This window comes from Pogoniulus pusillus, chromosome 3, assembly GCF_015220805.1.
Source record: "Pogoniulus pusillus isolate bPogPus1 chromosome 3, bPogPus1.pri, whole genome shotgun sequence".
NCBI lineage: Eukaryota > Metazoa > Chordata > Aves > Piciformes > Lybiidae > Pogoniulus > Pogoniulus pusillus.
In genome coordinates this window covers 5,207,637-5,234,496 of record NC_087266.1, presented here as the reverse complement: position 1 = coordinate 5,234,496, position 26,860 = coordinate 5,207,637, and the positions used below count along the sequence as shown (strand labels likewise).

The window sequence follows — 26,860 nt, the reverse complement described above, 5'->3', positions numbered from 1 at the left end:
TTGTGACAGATCTTTATCTCAGATGTGAGTGAAAATAAAGCAAGTTTCATCTCTAAGCTCTGAATTCCCCTATGAAAACCTGAACAGAGTTATCTAGAATACATATAGTCTGCTGCTGGCTGGCAAAGATGCCAAAACGATTCTGGAGGTTGTTAGCTCACAAAACCCTCCAGCTATCAGCAAATGCATCACTAAATCTTGATCAGGAGATACATAACCATTTTAGGGAAGTAACTGTGATCTCAAGAAGCTCCTACTTACTTTGCAGCACAGGTGAACTGGGAATTGGAAGAAATAATACTACCACTTTCAGCAGAGAATCTCAGAACAGTGCACAAACATGACTGGATGAAATCCCCTAGTGTGCTAATAAGACAGATGCTATCCACCTCTTACGGCAGGCTGAAACAGTGCACAGCAGTTACATGCCCTGCTGAGGTCCCAGAGTAAGTCAGCAGGGCTCTGAGAAGTGAACCTACGGCTTACAGGCTCCTGCTGCAGCCACTGCAACAGGAGGAGCAATGAAGGATGAGCTTCAGAGTTATCCTGTGGACACAAAGATAACAGCAGGTCAGTTTTCCTGCTTGTGTGAGCATGAAGGAATATGTGTAGCAGCTATATCATATAGTGTAATATATAGTATATACAGTATATATTATAGAAAACTCTCTTACATTTTATACAGTTCTATTTACTTGGCATAAGTTAGGTACATGCAAACAAACTCAAAGCACTCATCCATCTACGGTGCAAGTCACCTCCTCATGCTTGTGATGGAAGGTATTCCTCTTTTGAAATAAACACAATAGCAATTCCCTCTGGTGTGTGTCAGAAAAGAATTAATCCACACAACTCATACTTCTCTTGTTGAAGAAAATCCATTTTAATAACAAATGCTCCACATTTTAACCCAGGAGTCTGTTCTTTGTTTTACAAACTCTTTGAGATCAGGGTGTTAACGGTATACGATATTTCTTCATTTAAGATGGGACAGCTGATAGACAAATGATTTGTGACTTGCAGTGCTGTGCATTCCAGACTGCAAGTTAATAAACCTGCAAGCAAACAGAATTATTTCCTCAATAAAGTGGAAAATCATAAATTGCATGGAACATTAGATTCCTGCATGCCACCACACCAGTCCTCTAAAAGTGAGGAATGTTGCAAGAACTCACGGGCTACGTTGTCTCAAATTTTCACTCCAGAAGAAATACACAGCTTAAGAGAATTTAGGACTGGGAGAGTTCATACACATGCTGAACAATTACCTAAAATAAAAAATATATGGTCTACTAAGAGAATAGTGATGACTTTGGGAAGATGGAGCTGACTTCTTGAAGAATGTTGATTTCGTACACATCGACTTCATCATATCAATATTGGCTTCTATATAGCTCCATGATTCAAATGTATAAAGTTCTTTCCCCCACTTCAGGATGGGTTTTTTTTTCTGCTGCTGATGCTTCTAAATTATGCTTCAGGACCTTGTCAAATAGTACACACCTTTTTTTTTTCTTGAGGTGGAAGTAATTCAGGGACACAAATACCCAGGCTGGTCTTTATGTCCACATTCTTTATAGCAGAAGTATTGAGTTCTCCTGGATGTTGGAAAGTGCCATGGTGCAAGTGCTGCAGCAAGATGGAGTGGTCAATAACAGTCCTGTGGTGCAGGCTGGTGACTGAAACTGAACTGTGAAAAACAGCAGAGTAGAAGAACTTGTCAAAGAATTAATATGGTAAGTGCATTCAAAATGAAACACAAGATTTTAATTTGTTATGTAAATAAAAGGCATTCATTAGGAATTCAACACATTGAAACTGCTAAATAGGAGACCTTGTCATACCCATGCATGCTGTACTTACTAGAGGCAAATATATCTCCCAAGGTTATAGCCCAATGCTGTTGTGACCCTTTATATCCTACTGGATCCCTTTGGATTTAAGAGTGCTCAAGAGCCCCAGAAACTCCCAGGAATTCTCTTTTTAAGTTAGTGCCATGATTTATACAGCAAAGGAAGATTTGCTTCTTAATTAAACTTCCTTCCCTACTTTCTTTGAACTGGGTTAGAAACACCACAGACTTCTACCATCTCACTTTCCTAAGAAGTCATACTAGGTGAAGTTTTCCTCTGCATAAACTTAAGAAGACAGTATCTGGTGGGAAAATAATAATAATAATAATAATAATAATAATAATAATAATAATAATATTGTGATCCTATGACACCTTCCTATTTGGAACAACTACATCAGGGCAGCACATGAGAAGGAGAAAAACAGCTGGTAGCACAGTAATGTTTTCTGAAAACTGGCTGGGTAAAAGTCTGAGTTTGCTTTGAAGATTAATTTATAAGACAGTGAACCAGTTGTCCATCCCTCCAGACTGGTCACACCCAAAACTACTCAATTAAAATAGGAAACTTGACTGGGGGAGCCAGTTTCATATCTAAATAGACGACTAGTGCTTGTAAGTTAATAAAGGAAGACTTCTGCCATTTTAAAGCAGCTCTAATGCGAAGCAGATCCTTCTCCCTCCTTCTTAACACCTTCAACAATCCACAAAGCAATATACATTTTTTCTGCATATTCTCCTCTAACAGAACAATCTGAAATCAATGACACCATTATTTTTTGTTGTTGCTAATGAAAGTTCTTCCTATTTAGGTTGTACATTTCTCATCCCCAAGCAAAGAGCGAAGTTCAGACAGCAGCTAAGCCCATTGCCATGACAAAGCACCAGATCATTTGGCAAGCATGCAACCTCAAGAGTGGGGCTGAGTGAAAGGAAGAGACTACCAGGCTGTGAGAGAAAAGCACTGCAGACATTGCTTCTTCTCATTCTATTTACACCTTCTTTAAACAGCAGGGATGGATTGCAACCTCATTTTTTCCTCTGCCTCCTAAAGTGGAGTTTGGCTTTACAAATCATGGAAAAGAGCTATCTGCATGGCACCTGTGCATACCATGGAAAGCATGCTTCTGCTCTAAGAAAGGCAAGTCCACTGATGGAATAGGGAACTCATTCTGTCTCTCTGAGCTTGTAGGAGTTTCATCAGACTGCTCTGAGAATAAGCACATTTGACCAAATACAAATGAAAGCCCCTGTGCAATGATGTTCCATACGCCTCTAGCCATCCCATGTTGAGAACTCAACCCCGGCTTTGAGAACTTGACAGATCTTAGAAAGGAGGTGAAGATTGGGCAACACCAGCATGGCTGCCTTTTGGATGAACTGTTAAGCAAATCTGTGATAACATTTTCTTACCAGGACTACAGATGCACACACAACAAACACAACCATCTTCTTCCACAAAAACTCTTCTGTGTAGAGCTGCCCACAATAATGATAAGAACAGACAAAGAACTCTGCTGTTCCTGTGGGACTTCCAAAGAAACCTTGGCCAAATTAACCTCAAAAGGAATTTTACAACAATATTAACACTCTGTTACTAACCAAGTAACTAGCATTGAGCACACTCAGGTACTACATTGACATACTTCAACCAAATAACCCAAGATAGCCCCACAAGTAAAGTGTATGAAGTGCTAAATTAACACCAAAGAGACTATGTGTTAAGAGAAAGCTTTTTTCCCCTAAATATTTGTCACTCCACTAAGAATGCTAGAACAAGTTCTTTACCATGACAGTAGTGGAACAGGTTGCCCAGTGAGGTAGTTGAGGCCCCAGGGTGAGGCTCCACAGAGCTCTGGGCAATCTGGTCTAGTGGAGGATGCTTACTGCAGAGGTGGTTGGACTAGATGACCTTCAGAGGTCTCTTCTGACTCAGATCATTCTGTGATTCTATCATATCACAATGATATCATATTATATAATCAAACCAGTGAGCCAAAGCAAGATGGTTTCCTATCTACATTATAGTGAAGAACAAGTCTTCCCTGAGCAACAGCTCCACCTGATATCAAGCACTGGCAGGTAGCAAAAGGGTGTCTGGTTTCTTTGAAGAATCCTTTGCTGCTGCCTAAAACACTACACCTTGTTTGCCTGCATTTTTGCATTTCCTCTTACTCTGATGGTCTCACCCCATGATACAAATGTACTTTGAGAATTCAGAACATGATGTTCTATTGATCTTGTTTCACCACAGAATGTATCAGACAGTAAGTGGATTAAGTTTCCATATCCTGCCTTATTCATGTCCGTTAGCATTGATTAAAAGATTTGGAATGGTAAATCAATATATAAGACAAATACATCTTTGTTTTCTCTGCCTATGTTTACCCAATTACTGCTAGTTTTGATTCAGTAGTGCAGACACCAAACCATCAAAAATTACAGACCAGTCACTGGAAAGCCACCATTTGGCAGTGTCTTTTATTAAGGATCGGGAGATTGTGACTTTCTCTAAAGGTGCCTATCAAAGTTTTGCTGAACATCCCTAGAGAACATGTCTTAACTTTTCTCTTCAGTGCAATAGGAAGACTTAAATTGGGCAGACTTTTAAAACCCATTGCAGTTCCAGTAAGTATTCAAGTATCATAGAATCACAGAATCAGTGAGGTTGGAAGAGATCTCCAAGATCATCCAGTCCAACCTAGCACCCAGCCCTAGCCAGTCAACTAGACCATGGCACTAAGTGCCTCAGCCAGGCTTTTCTTCCACACCTCCAGGGATGGTGACTCCACCACCTCCCTGGGCAGCCCATTCCAATGCCAATCACTCTCTCTGGGAAGAACTTCCTCCTAACATCCATCCTAGACCTCCCCCAGCATGACTTGAGACTTTGTCCCCTTGTTCTGTTGCTGCTTGCCTGGCAGAAGAGACCAACCCCACCTGGCTAACACCTCCTTTCAGGTAGTTGTAGACAGCAAAGTACTGCAGCCAAGATGTCAGGCCAGTAAGCAAATAATAACTGACAAAATGAAAGAACAATGTTTCCTAGAACAGATTCTTATCATTCCATGAAAACTAACATTTCATATGCAGTTTCTTCTAGGAACTGAATAGAATGGCACATAAGTGGGACATATCACTGTCTCTTGCAGGCTTGCATTTGAATTCCTGAAAAAGCTGCTTTTCTGAGGAGAGGAAAAGAAGCCCTTGTGTTCCCTGGAGGTCTTCAAGAAAAGACTGGATGAGGCACTTGGTGCCATGGTCTAGTTGACTGGATAGGGCTGGGGGATAGGTTGGACTGGATGACCTTGGAGGTCTCTTCCAATCTGGTTGATTCTAGGATTCTATGATTCTACTGAACAAATGTGGAAGACAAATACCTGAAACGTGGCTTTTAAAACAAAGATCTAAGGGGAGAATATAGTGCAAAATTTCTATCAGAAAACGTAAAAAGAAAGAAAAAGACACTGTAGGAAGCAAATAACCACAAGACTTTGTGTGTGTGTTGCCTGGATGAGGAGCACTGAAACTGTTAGACTTAGATACCAGGTACAAGCACAAGATAATCTCGCAGCTGACCTGTTCATACTGAACTGTTAATGGAACTTCTTTAGAAGGGATAAAAAAAAGGGACACTGCAGGGCACACATTAATAAGTTGGTCTGTGGGACCAAAGGAAAAATACATTTGCAGTCTGCTTTGAGATAGTAAGAAAGAGAAGATTAAAAGTTGCAAAAGTGAGGACAGAGAAGTGAAAAATGTAAGGCTTGAGGTTTTTGACTTGCCAAGAGGCTGCAATTGCAAATATAGCTCTGGATAGCATACCAACAGTCTCTGATCAGTGCATGTACTGATAGTCATCACTCTAGAAAGCCCAGGTAAACAATTTGTTTCAACCAAGAATCAAGAGCAAAGAATAATGCAGAGTTGAAGGGAGTGGGGAAAATGAACTAATAGCAATATATTATTCACTAAAGTAAAATGTGTTTTATTAATCATTGCCAAATTGATAACTGTAATAGGCAGGAGCTAACAGAGATATTTGACATCACTTGTTCTTCACAGGTCATAAACAATAGAAGGAAAACAGGAATTCTTCCTGGGAAAAAAAACAAACCAAACCAAAACCCAACAAAAAAAACCCAACCCTAGCAGTGCATTCTCTTTAAACCCCAACAGGAACATTGAAAATGTCTGTGCAAGAAGGTGACACACAACCACTTTGAGTTTCTGCTTCCTTGTTTGTAACAAGAAAAAATATTTGAGCTGCACTCACTGCACATAATTACAGATCCTTTCAAAGATCTTTAAATATTTAACTACTTAATCTTCTCAGTGCCTCTATTAAGTAGCTGTTTCATTGTACCCCCAATTTACATAAGAGAAACATCTTTTAAGGCTGGGGTTTAAAAGCGGGTTTGTTTCTTTCATGTGCTGCTGGAAACTGAAAAAAAAAAACAACAACCCACTCTTATAGAGGCCTTTGCAGGTGCAGCTTTGTAGATGCAGACACAAATGAGAGGTTTTTCAGCTCTTTGGTTATTGCTGCCAGTCAAGCCACTGTTCACTACAGGCTGCAAAACATGAGCACAATTAAGTAAAGGGACAAAACCATATCTGCATATTTGCAGTCCAGCCTAAGGCACCTTCAAAGTTCAGCATCCAGAAGTGCCCTGCTCATGACTGCACACCATGAGCAGTTGGCTGTGCCAAAAGCAGACTTGGCAAGTTCTTGGCACTTCACCTCCAGCTCAAACTATTGATGGATGCTGTTTTTCTGAGCCAAATTTCCAAAAGAAGGCAGTTGGCTTATTTTAAACTTGACATTTCAGCAGAGCAAATGTATAGAATTGATTGGAAAGGCTTGCAACAAGCACATAAAATTTACTCATAGGTTTCAGCCAAAGAATTGCTGGTTGATCTAACACCAGATTCAGAAGCTCTACACAAAAGACTATAAAAATAGTATAGCTAGATGAAAGGACCTGAATGTTCCTAATGCATGCTATTTTTTCCTAGGTGATCTGAAAGATAAGTCACCTGTACCTTAATTACATTTTTAGAAGTTACTAGAGGAAGACTGGCTGCCAGACAGTGAGAGAGAGCAAAAGCAAGAAATATGGCTTCTTCTCCCAGAGTACATGCACACAAATCTGCTTAGTCATATTGCTTCAGTAGCACAGAATCACAGAATGTTAGGAGTTGGAAGGGACCTAGAAAGATCATCCAGTCCAACCCCCTTGCCACAGCAGGTTCACCTATACCAGATCACACAGGAATGCAACCAGGTGGGTCTTGAATATCTCCAGACATGAAGACTCCACAAGTCCCCTGGGCAGCCTGTTCCAGTGCTCTGTCACCCTCGCAGGGAAAAAATTCTTCCTCACATTCACATGGAACTTCCCATGCCTCAGCTTCCACCCATTGCCCCTTGTCCTGTCATTGGGCATCCCCCAGCAGAACCTGGCTCCATCCTTTTGGCACTTGCCCTTTACATATGCATAAACATTCATGAGGTCATCCCTCAGTCTCCTCCTCTCCAAGCTAAAGAGCCCCAATTCCTTCAGTCTCTCCTCATAAGGAAGATGTTCCATTTCTTAACCATTTTTGTGACTCTGCACTGGAGTCTCTCAAGCAGATCCCTAAGGTCCTTCTTACACTGAGAGCCTCAGAACTAGACACAGTATTCCAGAAGCAGCCTCACCAGTGCAGAGGAGAAGGAGAGGAGAACCTCACTTGACCTACTAACCACAGCCCTTCTAATACACTCCAGAAGGGCATTGGCCTTCTTGGCCACCAGAGCACATTGCTGGCTTATGGTCAACCTTCCATCCACTAGGACTCACAGGTCTTTTTCCCATTCACTGCTCTCCAGCAGGTCAATCCCCAACCTATACTGATCCATGGGGTTGTTCCCCAGGTATCTGATGACTAAAAGTAAATCTTAAATGAGACAACACAGAATCAAGTTTATTTTTCTTAAAAAAAATACAATAGATCCATTAAAAAATGAAGTCTAACATTATTCATTTGAAGCTCAACACTACCTAGCAATGGGACAGGACTACTGGAGAACACAGAACACACACACACATTCACAGTGCACAAGGGTCCTTCATACTGTTAAAATAGTGACTCCAAAAGTGGCCTCCTGGCAATGGGAGCAATTGTATCAGTTAGCTGATGTTTGGACAGAGCAGGCTCAGCAGGACTTTGAAACTCAGAATAAAACTTAGTCAGCTGGAACACAGCAAAAACCAGGCAAAAATATCCATGTAATAAACCAGAATAGAATCATAGAAACAACCAGGTTGGAAGAGACCTCCAAGATCAGCCACTCCAACCTAGCACCCAGCCCTAGCCAATCAACTAGACCATGGCACTGAGTGCCTCAACCAGGCTTTTCTTCAACACCTCCAGGGACAGTGACTCCACCACCTCCCTGGGCAGCCCATTCCAATGTCAATTGCTCTCTCTGGGAAAAACTTCCTCCTAACACCCAGCCTAGACCTGCCCTGGCACAACTTGAGACTGTGTCCCCTTGTTCTGTTGCTGCTTGCCTGGCAGAAGAGACCAAACCCACCTGGCTACAACCTCCCTTCAGGTAGTTGTAGACAGCAATGAGGTCACCCCTGAGCCTCCTCTTCTCCAGGCTAAACATCCCCAGCTCCCTCCCTCAGCCTCTCCTCACAGGGCTGTGTTCCAGGCCCCTCACCAGCTTTGTCACCTTTCTCTGGACACATTCCAGTATCTCAACATCTCTCTTGAATTGAGGAGCCCAGAACTGGACACAGGACTCGAGGCATGACCTGACCAGTGCTGAGTAGAGGAGAAGAATAGTCTCTCTTGTCCTACTGGCCACATTGTTCTAGAGTGATTAAGATTATGAGACTTTAGAGGATGAGATGGAATGCTGCATAAACACTAGTGAAAGTGATTTAATACACAGAAAATTGTACAGGTTAGGGATTACCCTGCTGGAGAGTTGGTCCACAGAGTAAGACCTTGGAGTCCTGGTGGACAGCAAGTTCTGCATGGGCCAGCAATGTGCCCTTCTGGCCAAGAGACCCAATGGCATCCTGGGGTGCATCAGGAAAAGTGTGTCCAACTGGTCTAGGGAGGTGGTTCCTCCCCTGTACTCTGCCCTGGTGAGACCACACTTGGAATACTGTGCCCAACTCAAGAGAGACAGAGACCTGCTGGAAAGCATCCAGGAGAGAGCCATGAGGATGACTGGGGGACTTGAGCATCTCCCCTGTGAAGAGAGATTGAGAAACCTGGAGCTGTTTAATCTGAGAGGGGATCTAATCAAAGTCTAGAAATATATGAGGGGTGGGTATCAAGAGGAAGAGGCCAATCTCTTTTCAGCAGTGCACAGCAATAAGACAAGGATACGAACTTGAGCACAGAAGGTTTCATCTCAATATGAAGAGAAACCTCTTTCCAGTGAGGGTGACAGAGCACTGGAACAGGCTGCCCAGAGAGGTTGTGGAGTCTCCTTCTCTGGAGACTCAAAAACTGCCTGGATGCATTCCTGTGTCAACTACCCTAGAAGATCCTGCCTGGGTGGGGAGGTTGGACTCGATGATCTCTGAAGATCCTTTCCAACCCCTAAAGTTTTGTGCTCCTGTCATTCTGTACTTCTGCAAGTATTTGACAACAATGAAAAGCCAGGAGAGCAAATGTTTGCCATAGTGGCTAAGAGCATTGTAGTACCAGAGGAAAAGATTAAATAGAGCCTGGCTTACTGTTCTTTCTGTTCACAGCCCAGAAATTTAGACAAAGCTTACAGAGGATGAAACTATGGGATAAGTTTGCCCAGTACCATCATTCCAAAGCAGTGTTTGTTTAGCTTAGGAAACTCTTTTGATCAGTGGCATCACTTCTAGTCAATGAGAATTATTATGTCTTCACTGTCTGCTTCCCATTTAGACTGCTGACTGGTTGTCCACTGCTGCAGTACCTGTGCAGTGAGTAGCAGACATTGCTATATCAAAATTCTCATCAACTTGTCCCAGAAGTACACCTCCTTCCTACTCACAGGATTAGAGAAGGCAACACTTCAGCTCATTTTCACTTCCAGAAACTTAAATCAGCCATTAAGTTATCTTGACTGGTGGAATAAACTGAATTTAGAGCTGATTTTCTTTGTTAGTGTCTTCAAGTAGCCAAATCATAGCTATGAAAGAATAAAAGCTGGCTTGTGAATGATGACCTCAGTCGTGAGGCTTAACAAGGTGTGATATGTGCCTGGAACAAAGTGGAGGACTCAGTGGTATTTACTGTTATATATCCATGTGTGTAAATATCTGTATGAAAAGATTTATGACCCTTGCTGCACCATCAATCCTTTGTTGAAAGCACATAAATAAGCAAGTGATGTGGCTACTGGGATTTACCAAGGCTTATGTAAACCTTAAGAATTCCAATTCCACCAGAAGTCCATGTGTGCAGAGATATTTTATAGATCCTAGTAGGTGCTCTCCTGCAGATATAAGTGCCTAAACACCTTTGTCATTCTGCACTGAGGTCCCACAGGCTTGCTATGAGACAATATATACCACATTGTGGTTTCTTGCAAGGCAAAAACATCTGGAAGCTGTAAATATGTAAGATGTCAGGTCTTTGTTCCTCAAATACACTTGAGTTATGCTTAAATTAGTGACACCTAGGGACCCATGTAATTTCGTGCATCTGGCCTAAAGCTCCTATTTCATTCCAACATTCTTTGTCATAAAAAAAATGGAAGGACAAAGAATCAACAAATGCATAGAACTGTCCCTAGCTTTGTTTCTCATACATGTATCAAGCATCAGGCAGGTTAGTGAATGACTGACCATGTTTGGAGAGGCTCTGTCTTGGTTAGGAATCCCTTCTGGAATCCAGTTTGAATGAGGCTGAGCAGAGTCACACCCACCTAGGGAGGTGGTGGAGTGGCTTTTGGATGCTTTTGGAGCAGTGAGATGCTTTCTGTAGGGTTAAGGTGCAAACAGCTGCCTGACAAAGCACAGTGCAATCAGAGCTGACACTTTTCAGATGAGATACGGAATGGAAAACACAACCCACTTGTTTAGCCCAAAATGTACTTCATGTCAAGCTCTGGGCAACCTGATCTGGTTGTGCACATCCCTGCTTGTTGCAGGGGTGTTGGACTTGATGACCTTCAGAGGCCCATTCCCACCTGGGTGATTCCACAATTCACTCAATTAACTGAAACTCTTCCAGAATATGCAGTCTGAAATATTTACCCTTTACTTTCCAAGGTGTTCCACAAGCAGTTTTATGCCAATTTCTGAACTTTATCAAGCCTCATCATTGCTCTTAGCTCATTTCAAAGCAAAGTTTCATATGCACAGTATCACACAGTATCACAGTATCACCAAGGTTGGAAGAGACCTCACAGATCATCAAGTCCAACCCTTTACCACAGTGCCCAAGGCTAGACCATGGCACCAAGTGCCACATCCAACCTTGCCTTGAACTGCCCCAGGGACGACGACTCCACCACCTCCCCAGGCAGCCCATTCCAGTGCCCAATGACTCTCTCAGTGAAGAACTTTCTCCTCACCTCGAGACGAAATTTCCCCTGGCACAGCCTGAGGCTGTGTCCTCTTGTTCTGGAGCTGGCCACCTGAGAGAAGAGAGCAACCTCCTCCTGGCCACAACCACCCTTCAGGTAGTTGTAGACAGCAATAAGGTCACCCCTGAGCCTCCTCTTCTCCAGGCTAAACAACCCCAGCTCCCTCAGCCTCTCCTCGTAGGGCTTGTGCTCGAGGTCTCTCACCAGCCTCGTCGCCCTTCTCTGGACACGCTCAAGCATTTCGATGTCCCTCCTAAACTGGGGGGCCCAGAACTGAACGCAGTACTCGAGGTGTGGTCTGACCAGTGCAGAGTACAGGGGCAGAATGACCTCCCTGCTCCTGCTGACCACACCATTCCTGATGCAGGCCAGGATGCCACTGGCCCTCTTGGCCACCTGGGCACACTGCTGGCTCATGTTCAGGCGGGTATCAATCAGTACCCCCAGATCCCTCTCTGTCTGGCTGCTCTCCAGCCACTCCGACCCCAGCCTGTATCTCTGCATGGGGTTGTTGTGGCCAAAGTGCAGCACCCTGCACTTTGAGCTATTGAACCCCATCCCATTGGCCTCTGCCCATCTGTCCAGGTGGTCAAGGTCCCGCTGCAGAGCCCTTCTGCCCTCCAGCTCAGTCACTTCTGCCCCCAGCTTAGTGTCATCTGCAAACTTGCTGATGACTGACTCGATGCCCTCATCCAGATGTTAAAGAGGATGGGGCCCAGCACTGATCCCTGAGGGACACCACTAGTGACAGCCGCCAGCTGGATGTGGCACCATTCACCACCACTCTCTGGGTCCGGCCCTCCAGCCAGTTTCTAACCCAGCACAGAGTGTTACCATCCAAGCCGCGGGCTGACAGCTTAGCCAGCAGTTTGCTGTGGGGGACAGTGTCAAAGGCCTTGCTGAAGTCCAGATAGACCACATCCACAGGCCTCCCCACATCCACCAAGCGGGTCACCTGATCATAGAAGGAGATCAGGTTAGAAAGGCAGGATCTGCCCTTCCTAAACCCATGCTGGCTGGACCTGAGATCTTTGCCATCCCTCAGGTGCGCAGTTATTGGCCCCAAGAGAACCTGCTCCATCAGTTTCCCTGGCACTGAGGTCAGGCTGACGGGTCTGTAGTTCCCAGGTTCCTCCATCCGACCCTTCTTGTGGATGGGGACCACGTTGGCCATTTTCCAGTCTCCTGGGACCTCTCCGGTGAGCCAGGACTGCTGGAAAATGATGGAGAGTGGCTTGACCAGCTCAGCTGCCAGCTCTCTCAGCACCCTGGGATGGATCCCATCTGGTCCCATGGACTTGTGGGTGTCCAGATGGCTCAGCAGGTCCTGAACTAATTCCTCATGAATTTCCAGGGGAACACACTGCTCCCCGACCCCATCCCCCAGTTTAAGAGGCCATTTGCCTCCTCCTCCTCTCTCCTTACTGTTGAAAACTGAGGCGAAGAAGGCATTCAGGACCTCTGCCTTTGCTTCATCATCAGTTATAGTGTTCCCCTCCTGGTCCAGTAAGGAGTGGAGGCTCTTCTTGCCCTTCCTTTTAGCATTGATAAATTTATATAAGTGTTTTTTGTTAACTTTCACGGAAGTGGCCAGCCTAAGCTCTAGCTGAGCCTTAGCCTCTCTAATTTTTCTCCTACATAGTCTGGCTACCTCCTTAAACACATCAGGAGAAGCCTTCCCCTCCTTCCAGAGGCGATACACCCTCTTTTTCTCCCCCACTTCCTTCAGGAGCTCTTTGCTCATCCAGGCTGGTCGCCTCCCCCTGCGGCTCATCTTTCGGCATGTGGGAACTGCCAGTTCCTGTGCCTTCAAGAGCTCCTGTTTAAAGTAAGTCCAACCATCCTGGACCCCTTTGTTCTCAAGAACTGCTGCCCAGGGGACATTGGAAATAAGTTCCTTGAGCAAATTGAAGTTTGCCCTCCTAAAGTCCAAGGTGTAGGTTTTGTTGAAGTGCCTCCCTACCTCCCTGTATATTGAAAACTCCACTAACTCGTGATCGCTACACCCCAGGCAGCCTCCCACTATCACATCTCCTACCAACCCTTCTCTGTTGGAGAGCAGCAGGTCAAGCTGAGCTTGACCCCTAGTAGGCTCGTTTAACAGTTGGGTCATGAAGCTGTCCTCCATGCACTCCAGAAATCTCCTGGACTGCCTCCTCTCTGCTGAATTAAGTTCCCAGCAGATATCTGGCAGGTTAAAGTCACCCACAAGGACAAGATCTGAAGATCTTGAGACAGCCTCCAACTGTTTGTAAAATATCTCATCTGTTCCCTCATCCTGGTTGGGTGGTCTGTAACAGACTCCAACCAGGATGTCAGATTTATTAGTCTTCCCTCTGATTTTAATCCACAAGGTCTCTACCCCTTCATCCCTCACTTCTAGCTCAATGGCATGGAGTGACTCTCTAATATACAGGGCCACCCCTCCTCCTCTTCTCCCTTGCCTATCTCTCCTGAAAAGGTTATATCCCTCCAGTATAACAGCCCAGTCATGCCTGTCGTCCCACCAAGTTTCTGAAATGGCAACTACATCGTAGTCCCCCTGGTGGACCAGGACTTCCAATTCCTCCTGTTTGTTACCCAAGCTGCGTGCATTGGTGTAGATACACTTCAGCTGGGCTCTCGATTTAATTGTCCTTAGTTTCCTTCCATCTCTCTCCTTCTCAGAGAGAGTAATTTCCTCACCCACCCCCTTCAGACCTAGTTTAAAGCCCGCCTAATGAGCCCTGCCAACTCCATTGCCAGGACTCTCCTGCCCTTCCTAGATAACTGCACCCCATCACAAGCCAGCAGGTCCGGTGCAGTAAAAGTTCCCCCATGGTCAAAGAACCCAAAACACCGCTGCTGGCACCATCCCTTCAGCCATTTGTTGATATCGTAGGTTCTGCTATTCCTCTCTGTGAACTCCCTTGCCACAGAGGGAACTGAGCAGAACACCACCTGCGCTCCCGCCCCATCTATCAATTTCCCCAGGGCTTTAAATTCCTTTTTAATTGCCCTGGTCCCCTTCTTTTCCATTTCGTCGCTGCCAGCCTGTATTACCAACAAGGGGTAATAATCAGAGGGCTGGATTAGGTTTGGGAGTCTCCTGGTGATGTCCCTAACCCGGGCACCAGGAAGGGAGCAGACCTCCCTGTGAGACGGGTCGGGACGACAAATGGGTCCCTCTGTCCCCCTCAAGATGGAGTCCCCGACAACTACAACTCTTCTCTTTTTCTTGTTTTTTGTGGAGCTAGTCACCACAGTTGGTGGTGACTGCTCCACCCTAGGCAATGTCTCAGTGGGGTGATCCTCATTGCTCTCACCCTCTGTACCCTCTGCATGCAGGCAGTCTTCCCTGCAGTGCTTAACCTTTCTGGGGGCATTCAACATGCTGGGGCCATAAAAGGACAGATTAATTTCTAATGTAAATCCCATGTAAAAGAAGGGCCTTTCAGAAGATATAGAAACAGCACCATTACAGAAAGCTTCAAGTAGCAATGGAGTAATACCTACTACTAGTAAAGTGTCTACTCTTAGCTAAAGAATTCTTAGCATTCATGAAAGATGGTCCAGAAAAAAATAAAGCATCATCCCAGAGGTAGAAGGCAGTGCTAGAAATCTTTGTCACTGAATTGATGTTTGGTTAACCCAATTATAACTTTGAAATTTGTTGACTCAACATAGCATCCCCAGCTTAACAGGTTCTGGGTCAAAGCCAGACAAGGATGTGGTACAAAAAACAATCCTGTGCTAGTTTGAAGCTAGCTAAAGTGTTTTGGTGAGAAGAACTAGTTTACAGGCTGTGAAAAGGAAACAATGGTGATGTCTACTTCACTCATAGGCTTGTTGAGATGTATAAGAACTAGAGCGTAAATCACAGAATCATAGAATCAACCAGATTGGAAGAGACCTCCAAGATCATCCAGTCCAACCTATCACCCAGCCCTATCCAGACAACTAGATCACATCACTAAGTGCCTCATCCAGTCTTTTCTTGTTCTAGATGTTCACTTAGGGTCAAGAATCGATGAGCAGAGCACGTGCTCTGGATGTAAATTATTACCTCCCCGTATTCAGCACTGGTGAGGCCACACCTTGAGTACTGCGTTCAGTCTTAGGCCCCTCTACTAAAAGAAAGACATTGTGCAGCTGAAGTGCGTCCAGAGAAGGTCAATGAAGCTGGTGAAGTGTCTGGAGAACAGGGCTGGTGAGGAGCAGATGAGAGACGTGGGGTGGTTTAGTGTGGATAATATACACAAGGCAAACGCTCTCTGTCCGGGCTGTGGGCTGCATTTCTCTTTCTAACCTAACCTGCCGTCTCTTTGATTAATCCATCTGTCTCCTAACTCCTCTGGCCGAACCTCCAACCTTCCTTGGGCACAAAGCAATGTCTGGGCTAAGGTAGAGAGGGGTGGGAGAAGGTGCAGGGGTGGTTGGGAGCCCCTCCTGGGGACTCAGGTTTCTGGGAGGGCTGTTGTGTTTCTGTATTACCTTTTACCTTGTATATGTCTGTATATAACTGTACATACTGTAAATACCTGCTTGTATACTGTGCTAAGATGTAAATATAAAGCTTCATTCAATTTCCAGAGCTGGCTGAGTCTAGTCTGGGTGATTTCACAAAGTGGGGGGGGGCGGGGAACAACCAAAGCATCACAACTCCCCATGACCTGGTACAGAGACAGAAACCTGCCTAATGCAATCTGAAGGCAGGCTCTGGTAGGCAGTGGTGTTCAGCTGGCAAACAGTTATGTCTTAGGACAGAAAAGGTAGGGAGTGTTCAAAAGCTTACATATGCCAAATAGTACCACCTTTCTGCAACTAATATGCTTTAATTATGGAATATGAAGGAACACTGTGGCAATGAACAGCACCATTGCATGGTAGTTATGGGAAGTGTTGAGCCTGGAGAAGAGGAGGCTCAGGGGTGACATCATTGCTGTCTACAACTACCTGAAAGGAGGTTGTAGCCAGGTGGGGATCGGTCTCTCCTGCCAGACAACCAGCAACAGAACAAGGGGACACAGACTCAAGTTGTGCCGGGGGAGGTCTAGGCTGGATGTTAGGAGGAAGATCTTTATGGAGAGAGTGAGTGGCATTGGAATGGGTTGCCCAGGGAGGTGGTGGAGTTGCTGTCCCTGGAGGTGTTGAAGAAAAGCCTGGCTGAGGCACTTAGTGCCATGGTCTAGTTGATTGGCCAGGGCTGGGTGCTAGGTTGGACTGGCTGATCTTGGAGGTCTCTTCCAACCTGCTTGATTCTATGAGTCTATGACTTTGAGGCACAAGAAGTTTCATGTAAACATGAGGAAGAATTGTTTCGCTGTGAGGGTGATGGAGCATTGGAACAGGCTGCCCAAGGGCATTGTGGAGATACTCAAGACTTGCCTGGATGCATTCCTGTGTGATCTGGTATAGGTGATCCTGCTGTGGCAGGGATGTTTGACTGGACCATCTGGCAAGGTCCCTTCCAGCACCTGACATTCTGTGATTTTAAAGAGTGTAATAGTGTTCTCAGTTGCTTTTAGGAGAAACTAATCAGATAGATTAAATCTTCCCACATACAAATTTGAACACTGAGTTTCAAGAGGAGAGTGCTAGCACAGGCTTTGTTGTATTTTCTTTCAAGCTGTTGTGCATGCACTGAACGGCGCAGGGAGAATGCAAGCGCAATATATTACTGAAGGGCATTTGAAGAGTGAGAGCAGAGCCACTTTGCTACACCTACAGCTTTGACTTACAATGTACAGAGGGATACACTCAGAATTATAAGTATAAGGCCAAGTGAAGATGGCTGAAGGGAAGAAAAAGTGATCAGAGAAAGAAAAATTCAGCAGGAGAGCAAAAGCATAGTGACTGGTTTGCAAAGAGCTTTGCATCTCTGTGGGGCATTCATATATGAGTGGAATATGTTGGTACAGGAAGTGTTAAAAGCTAATTAAAGCATTTTCAATGTCATCTAAATGACAAAAGATGTCAAGGTCTCATCCAACTGGAGCATTCAGCAACACACACACATAAAATATACAGAAGTTAGCAAAGTCCAGATGCTGTGAGGTGTTGACTATTTGGTGCATACCACAGAAGCAGGTCACATTGGTATGAACTGATACAAGCTCAGGCTGCAATGTTAGTAATTGTGCCACCATAAGAAGAGAAAGAATTTGCTCCGCTACTTTCAGCTACAACCAGAAAGAGAAAATATCAGCTCAAAGACACATCTGCTGAAAGAAAATACTCATAGGAATGAGGAAAAGGACCTGGGGGTCTGGGCTGATGAAAAACTCAACAAGAGCCAGCAGTGTGCATGCACAACCTGGATAGCCAACCATGTGCTGGGCTGCAGCAAGAGCAGTGTGGCCAGCAGGGCAATGAAGGGGATTCTTCCCCTATCCTCTGCCCTCCTCAGACCCCACCTGGAGTACTGTGTGCAGTTCTGGAGCCCCCAGCACAAGAAGGACATTGAACTGTTAGAATTCCCTCCAGGGAGGGAGCATCCACAACCTCCCTGGGCAACCTGTTCCGGTGTTTCACCACCCTCACTGGAAAGAACTGTAAAGATGATATAGTAAATGCTACAAATCATAGAATCATTTTGGTTTGAGAATACTACTAAGGCCTTTTCGTACCTTTAGTCTGGAAAAGAGAAGATTGAGAGGAGAATTTATTAGTGTTCCTAAATATCTTAAGGATGGGTGTTAAGAAAGGGCCAGTTTCTTACCAGTGGTATGCTGTGATAGGACATGGGGCAACGGATACAAACTGGAACACAGGAAGTTCCAAACACAACATGAGGAAAACCTTCTTTTCTGTAAGCACTGGAAGAGGCTGCCCAGACAAGCTGTGGAGTCTCCTTCCCTAGAGACTTTCAAGACACATCTGGATGCATTCCTGTGTGACCTGCCCTAGGTAATCCTGCTTTGGCAGGGGGACTACACTCAGTGATCTCCAGAGGTCCCTTCCAACCCCTACCATTCTGTGATTCTATGACCATGTCCAATCATTACCTAACTCTAAATGAAACAGTTCAAATCTTTCCAAGCTTTTACATAAAACCTCTAAAACAGAACAGAATATTTCCACAATTGTTTACACAAAGCATTTTATTTTGATCTTACGAATATGAACCTGGACCTGGAGTCACCATCCCTGGAGGTCTTCAAGAAAAGACTGGACAAGGCACTTAGTGCCATGGACTAGTTGACTCGATAGGTCTGGGTGCTAGGTTGGACTGGATGATGTTGGAGGTCTCTTCCAACCTGGTTGATTCTATGATTCTATGATTCTAAAGCATTTGACTCTGTCCCACATCATATCCTGGTCACCAAACTGCAGAAACACAGACTTGATAGGTGGAGAACTGGATAAGGAATTGGATAAGGAATTGGCTGGATGGTGGCATGCAGAGAGTGGTGATCAAGGGCACAATGTCCACCTGGAAACCAGCTCCAAGTGGCATCCCTCAGGGGTCAGGGCTGGCATCAGTGCTGTTGAACATCTCTGTCAGTGACATGGACAGAGGAATCAGTGCACCCTCAGCAAGTGTGCAGATGACACCAAGATGTGTGGCAAGGTTGACTTGCTAGAGGGCAGGGATGCCATCCAGAGGGACCTGGACAGGCTGCAGAGGTGGGCCCAGGCCAACCTCATGACATTCAACAAGGCCAAGTGTAAGGTCCGGCACCTGGGTCGGCGCAATCCCAGGCACAGATACAGGCTGGGTGGTGAATGGCTGAGAGCAGCCCTGAGAAAAAGGACCTGGGGGTCTGGGGTGATGAAAAGCTCAACAAGAGCCTGCAGTGTGCACTTACAGCCCAGACAGCAATCGTGTGCTGGGCTGCAGCAAGAGCAGTGTGGCCAGCAGCTCACCCTCCTATTACAACTTCAAACTCCATCAGTCCCCAGAAAAACTCTTCTTGTGGCAGGGCAATACTCTTCTTCACCACCCCCCATTACTGCACCCCATCCATAGACTACTTACACACACCTATACACATACATGCAGAGTCCCTCTTCACTCTCAGTCTTTACTTTGCCAGGTTCAGATGAAAATGAAAAAAAAAAAATCTGAACAAGACAAATCTCCTAAACTGTGATGCAGATAAAATCACTCTCGTGTGCTCCTGTCACTTCAGCATGGCCTTGTCTTCTCTTGGACATTTGTCTTCAAATTCATCAGATTAATATGACTTTTCTTTCCTTTGCTATGCTTTTCTCCTTTTCATTTCATTTTCATCTCCTCTTCAGTGGGCTTACTTTTTCTCCTCAAGCTGTCTTCTTTTGCCACCCTCAAGTTCCTCCTCTGCCCATTTGTCCCTGATTTCCCAATACCCCTCATCAAGACCCTGAGAGTATTATCCCAGGAATCTCTCCCAGTCATATTCCTGCCTGTAGCTGCTCCACAGAAGAATCATAGAATCAAACAGTTTGGAAGAGACCTCCAAGATCATCCACTCCAACCTAGCACCCAGCCCTAGCCAGTCAACTAGACCATGGCACTAAGTGCCTCATCCAGGCTTTGCTTCAACACCTCCAGGGACAGTGACTCCACCACCTCCCTGAGCAGCCCATTCCAATGCCAATCACTCTCTCTGAGAAGAACTTCCTCCATGAGAGTGGTGAGAGCCTGGAATAGGTTGCCCAGGGAGGTGGTTGAGGCCCTGTCCCTGGAGGTGTTTAAGGCGAGGCTGGATGGGGCTCTGGCCAGCCTGGCTAGGGTGTCTGTGCTCATGGCAGGGGGGTTTGAACTAGATGATCCTTGTGATCCCTTCCAACCCTGACTGATTCTATGATTCTAACATCCAGCCTATCCCAAATCTATGATTTTATCTAAACTGTGTAATTACTATCCTAGCTGGTCTTGGCAACCTGGATGCCTCTACACTATTCAGATGCTTATAGTAAGCATCTTTTCTATAATGATGGATAGCTATAAACTGCATCCTAATAAAGCAAAAAAAATGAACTCATGAATGGAGGCACTGCATCAGAGAGAAGGTGATCTTCATTAACCCAGAGAGCTACTAAATTGCCAATACATTGCAAGAGATTATATTTGGTCTAAGATATTAAGACCTCTCATTTTAATTAACTGCCTGAATATGTATTAGATACATAAAAGGGGGGTGTGATGTGAAATCATAGGATTGTTTTGGTTGGAAAAGACCTCTAAGATCAAGTCCAGTCATTAACCTAACACCACCAGGGTCATTAAATTGTGTCCCAGAGTGCCATATCCACAGGTTTCTTGAACATCTCTAGGGACAGACATTCCACCACCTCCCTGGCCAACCTATTCCGGGCTCTGACCACTTTTTCTGTATTAGGAAAATTTATTTTCCTAATATCCAATCTAAAACTCCCCTGGCACAATTTCAGGGCATTTCTCTCAACCCTATCACCCAGTACTAGAGAGAACAGACCAGCCCCCACCTCACTACAACCTCCTTTTAGGTAGTTGCAGAGAGCAATCAGGTCTCCGCTCAGCTTTCTCTTCTCCAGGCTAAACAACTCCAGTTCCCTCAGCCATTCCTCATAAGACCTGCTCTCTAGACCCTTCACCAGCTTTGCTGCTCCTCTCTGGACACATTTCAGCAACTCAATACCTTTCTTGTGATGAAGAGCCTTGAGATGTGGCCTCACCAGTGCTAAGCAGAGGGGCACAATCACTTTCCAACTCATGCTGGTTACACTATTCCTCATTCAGACCAAAATGCTGTTGGCTTCCTTGGCCACTTGAGCACAGTGCTGACTCAGGTTCAGATAGCTGTCAACCAATACCCTCGGGTCCTTTCCTGCCAGGCAGCTTTCTGCCTACTCTGATCCATGCCTGTAGCATCGCATGGAGTTTGTGTGACCCAAGTGCAGGACCTGGCACTTGGCTTTGTAAAACCTCATACAGCAGACCTCAGTCCATCAATCCAACCTGTCTAGATCTCTTCACAGAGCCCTCCTACCTTTGAGCAGATCAGCACTTCCACCCAGTTTAGTGTCATCTGCAAACTAACTGAGAGTGCACTCAATTCCTTTACTCAGATCACTGATAAAGATATGAAAGAGAACTGGCCCCAAAACTGAGCCCTGGGGAACACCACTAGGGACTGGCCACCAGCTGAGTTTAACACCATTCACCATCTCTCTTTGAGCCCGGCCAGCCATCCAGTTCTTAACCCAGTGAATCACTCACCAAGCCAAGCAATAAGCAGCCAGTTTCTCCAGGAGGATGCTGTGGGAAACGGTGTCAAAGGCTTTACTAAAGTCTAGATAAGCAACATCCACAGCCTTTACATATGATGAGGGTAAAGATTAAACCCACTCAGATCCTTTGAATGACTTGCTTAGCATCAGCTCTGATGAGCTAATGCTTTCTGATAGGAATAGGTTCCCTTTGATACATGTAAACCTGAAATGTAAGACTTGCACAGATAAAAGAATTCCTTAGAAAGCATGCATCAGGAAAAGCATTTAGAGCAAGTCTGCAAGATAAAGGCAGGCAGAGACCTTTCTGATTTAATCAGAGTAAGAAAAGTAGCTCTGGGTCGTTTTTATGCACTTACTTTTTTAGAAATATTCCCTTCTATGTAGTCTTTTTGGTCCTAAAGAGTCAGGTTTATTTTCACCTTATCCATGAGCATTCTTCTCCCAGGGATGTAACCTGAGGCACTGGGAGATCTTAACTACCTGAAGGGAGGCTGTAGCCAGGTGGGGGTTGCTCTCTTCTGCCAGGCAACCAGCAACAGAACAAGGGGACACAGTCTCAAGTTGTGCCAAGGGAGGTCTAGGCTGGATGTTAGGAGGAAGTTCTTCCCAGAGAGAGTGATTGGCATTGGAATGGGCTGCCCAGGGAGGTGGTGGAGTAGCTGCCACTAGAGGTGTTCAAGAAAAGACTGAATGAGGCACTTAGTGCCATGGTCTAGTTGATCAGATAGGGTTGGGTGCTAGGTTGGACTGGCTGATCTTGGAGGTCTCTTCCAACCTGGTTGATTCTATGATTCTTAAGTGCTGCAGGAAAGAAATTAGTATCTTAAAATAACATGGTAAGCAGGAAGGATCTTTTACAGCACAGCTAAAACAGAAGAGTCACATGAATTTTATAGGAGTGTCCCTATATCCTCTTTGCACCATGAACATTCTCCATGTCAATGCCTTCCAATAATGTTTTCAGACTCCTCCCAGTTCCCATGACTTTCTAGAAATGCCTGCATCATCTTCTGAAATCTTTCTGACACTCTTCCCACTGCACAGAGATGCATCATTTTCATTAGTGAGAATCTGACCTTTTTCTTGCACAGGCTATTTCCTCTGCACAGAGTAATGCAATCCCTTTACAATGGCAGACTACTACATGTGCTCGAGCATGAGGAGTGTTTTTAACTGTGGCTGTTTCATGCCCATCTGTATCACAGAATCATAGAATCAGAATCATGGAATCACAGAATGGCAAGGGTTGGAAGGAACCTCTGGGGATCATCTAGTCCAGCCCCACCTGGGCTAAAGCAGATATGCCTAGATCAGGTTGTATGGGAACACATCCAGGCAGGGTTTGAATGCCTCCAGAGAAGGAGACTCCACAGCCTCTCTGGGCACTCTGTTCCGGAGTTGGTACCCTCAAAGCAAAGAAGATTTTCCTGAAGCTCAAGTGAAACATCCTGTGCTTTAGTTTGTACACATTGGTTGGTACCCTCAAAGCAAAGAAGATTTTCCTGAAGCTCAAGTGAAACATCCTGTGCTTTAGTTTGTACACATTGCCCCCTACCCTATCACCAACCAGCCTCCACACTTTAGATATTTATATGCACTGATAAGATTCCCTCTCTGTCTTCTCTTTTTGAGGCCGAACAGTCCCAAGCCTCCCAGCCTCTCTTGGCAAGAGAGATGTTCCAGTCCACTCATCATTTTTTAAACCCTTCACTGGACTCTCTCCAGCAGCTCCCAGTCTCTCTGGAACTGGGGAGCACAGAACTACACCAAATAATCCAGGTGTGGCTTCACCCGGAGCAGAGTAGAGAAGGCAGAGAACCTCCCTCAACCTCCTGGCCTCACTCTTAATACACCCCAGAATACCACTGGCCTTCTTGGCCATGAGGGCACATTGCTGGCTCATGTTGTCCACCAGCACTCTCAGGTCCTTCTGCACAGAGAATGTGTACTGAGCCATGGGGTTATTCCTCCCTAGGTGCAGGACACTACACTTGCCCTTGTTGAACTTCATGAGGTTCACCTCTGCTCAACTCTCCAAACGAGTTCAGGTCTCAGAGAATGGCAGAACAGCCTGGTGGTGTCAGCCACTCCTCTCAGTTTTGCACCTTCAGCAAACTTGCAGAGAGTGCATTCTGTTCCCTCAGCCAGGTTGTTGATGAAGATTTTGAGCAAGTCTGAACCCAGTACTGACCTCTGGGGAGCACCACATGCTATAAACCTCCAACCAACCCTCTGTGCTCTGTCATTCAGCCAGTTTTCAATCCATCTCACTGTTCATTCAATTAATCCACATTTCCTAAGCTTACCTATGAGGATGTTACAGGAGACAGTGTCAAAAGCTGAAGTTACCAACTCACCACAGCTGAGCAAGCAGTTTGAACAGAAATTCAGGTGGAACACTAGAAACAGTACAAATATGCCTACCCTGAGATCATTGTCCAGCCTTGTTCTTCAGAAAGTATGAGGAAGAACTTAAGAAACAGCTGCTCTATCCTGCTAACAGCCTGTGGATAAATGTCAGCACACACATCTCCATGGACCACTGCCTCCTGACCATAAAAGAACATCCATCTCAGGAGAGGTCAGCAAGAAATTCCCAGTGAAGATTATTCCACCTTTTTCAGCTTCTAAAAGAGACATTTTTGTGTTGAATACCTTACGTACTTCAGAATCCAAATGTGTTGATGACAATGAGTTTAGGATGATAGAATTATTGATTTCTCCAGAATCCATGGTTTTCATTAGATTAAAAGGAGCTGTTTCTTCTTAAGGGGTTGATAACGCTTGGCAGTTATTAACCTTGCATTAATAGAAAGTCAGATCCAAGACGGGGGAATACTTCTTTTTTTGGTATAATGAGTGTTAAATTAGAAGTTTAATGATCCAGTGTAATAATCCTCTGAATTCAAGAAGGATGTGTGATACCCAGCCAGCCAGGAGAGGTTTTGAATGTGTGCCACTACAAATGTAGACTCTCATTTAAGGTCTCTGAAACCAGACCTAAATATGAGCATGAATCTCACACTAATTAAGTATGAAACACTTAATTTTATTTCAGGTCTTTAAGCTGATCTTTCACATGTTGCAGCTGACAATCAGATGCCTTTCCAGCTGTCAAAATGTGATTTCATTCTCTGCCCAAGATGGTCCTGACTGAATGAGCACTGAGATGCTGAAACTTCATCCAAATTCCTGACTTTCTGCTATAAATTAACTGCAATTGAGATTGAGTAATTGATAGCAGAGGTGCTTTTATCTCAGGAGAGGAAGGAGAATGTTTGCCATATAAAGATTATCATTTGACTGAATTAATAAAAGTAATGCAGAAGAAACTTGCAGAGTGGTGAGTATATTGAGACCTTTAAGTGACAGATTAAATCTAGGGGGTTGCATTGTTTCTTTTGGTTTTACTTCAGGCTTTTCTGGGGTTTGACAGAGTTAAACAAAATTAAAAACTGGATGTAAAGTTCCCACTGGCACTCGTTCTGGTGATAAGTAATTTTAAATGATACCTTTTATGTTGCTCATAATGCATTGCCACATGATGTCCCTATTAATTTTCTCAGACTATAACTTTCAATTTGTCCTCTTCATTTTTGGAGAGCTGAAAAAAAGAAAAGAAAGGACTATCAACCCTTGCACTACATGATAAATCATCTTCACAAATGTATCTTTTTTTATCACAGGCTCAAAGGATGTTAGGGGTTGGAAGAGACCCAAGGAGATCATGGAGTCCAACCCCCCCTGCCAGAGCAGGATCACAGAATCTAGCACAGATCACAGAGGAACACATCCAGAAAGGCCTTGAAAGTCTCCAGAGAAGGAGACTCCACAACCTCTCTGGGGAACCTGTTCCAGTGCTCTGTGACCCTTACAGTAAAGAAGTTCCCCCTTGTGTTGAGGTGGAACCTCCTGTGCTGCAACTTACACCCATTGCTCCTTGTCCTATCCCAGGGACCAGTGAGCAGAGCCTGTCCCCCGCCCATCCTGACCACCCCTCAGACATTTATAAACCTTTATTAAATCCCCTCTCAGTCTTCTCTTCTCCAGACTAAGCAGCCCCAGGTCCCTCAGCTTCTCCTCATAAGCCATGCCCTCCAATCCTCTCATCATCCTCATAGCCCTCTGCTGGACCCTCTCCAGCGAATTCCTTTCCCTCTTAAGCTGGGGATCTCAAAACTGAAAGTAATATTCAGGTCCCCTCCATTTACCAAATTCCTATCTGGCAGAAACAAACAATTTTGTGCTTCAGTCTAACTGAAAAAAAAAAAAAAAAAAAAAAAGAGGCAAAAAAAAATCTCTAACACTACTTATTAGGAAAACACTGTGCAACAGAGTAAAAGGATGCACTTACCATCAGCTTAAGTTTGTAGCTGGTGAATGTCTGTGCTTCCTGTTAGATGGGCCAGCTGGATCAGACTGTCTAATCTTCTGGGCATCCGAGGATGTCATATGCAAGAGCCACTGGCAGTGCAGGGTGGGAGATGGTTCCATGTTTGGTGGCTTTCTTTACAAAGATATCTTGAAAATGAGATTTCTTTTGATGTTTGTTTTTTTTTATCACCACCTTGCAAAAGGCACAGCTGCAACTATTGGCAGGATTTTCCTTTCAGGTTATTGCTCCACTAATGTAAGAGTATATTTTGGATGCATTTTATTTTCTTTCTGATCTTATTTCATTTAGGCTTACTTAAATCCTAACCAAATCCATTTCCAAAAGTAGAGAAGAGGAAGGGAAAAAGAGCAATACAGCTCCTTATTTCCCAAGATGTTTATATTCATTTGTGTTCATCCTTTAGGTTTGAAAAAGCATGAGAGTTTCAGCTAAAGACAGGCTGTTCAAAACCAGAGATGTTTAAGTGATATGTGTCTTGTGAATATGACATGTTCAAATGTTGGAACCAAGTAATCAGAGTGAAAAATAATTCCCCTCTCATTTTATAGGTCTGTGTTGACCAAATGAAGTCTTGAGTACAGATGCAATGTGAAAAGTCTGAGGGAAAAAAAAACAACCAAAGACACACCATACACAGAAAGCAGCCGTAGCTGTACAGATCCAGTCGTTGTCACCAACTTTCTACTGCATTATCCACTTGCCACCTACATGGCAAAGCACAGCACTAACAAATCCAGTATGGAGAGGAGCTTGTTTCATTGAATGTGCTTACTTGCCTCTGACACTTACCCACAAGCACATTGGCCACCCTCATCAGCACGATGCCTGCACCCATGCAGAGACAGAGGCATGG

At 44.8% G+C, this 26,860-nt stretch overlaps 1 protein-coding gene and 1 long non-coding RNA gene across 15 annotated transcripts in view; both read right to left on the bottom strand.

Annotated features, from left to right (window-relative positions):
- DLG2 (discs large MAGUK scaffold protein 2) overlaps nucleotides 1–26,860 on the bottom strand; it is a 1,415,634-nt gene that overhangs the window by 1,323,866 nt on the left and 64,908 nt on the right. The gene's annotated exons all lie outside the window — the stretch shown is intronic.
- Nucleotides 860–26,190, bottom strand: LOC135189266 (uncharacterized). The gene is made up of 3 exons (XR_010308003.1): nucleotides 25,966–26,190; nucleotides 25,124–25,215; nucleotides 860–1,690 (listed from the first exon to the last, which is right to left on the bottom strand). It is a non-coding gene; the product is annotated as an uncharacterized LOC135189266 (long non-coding RNA).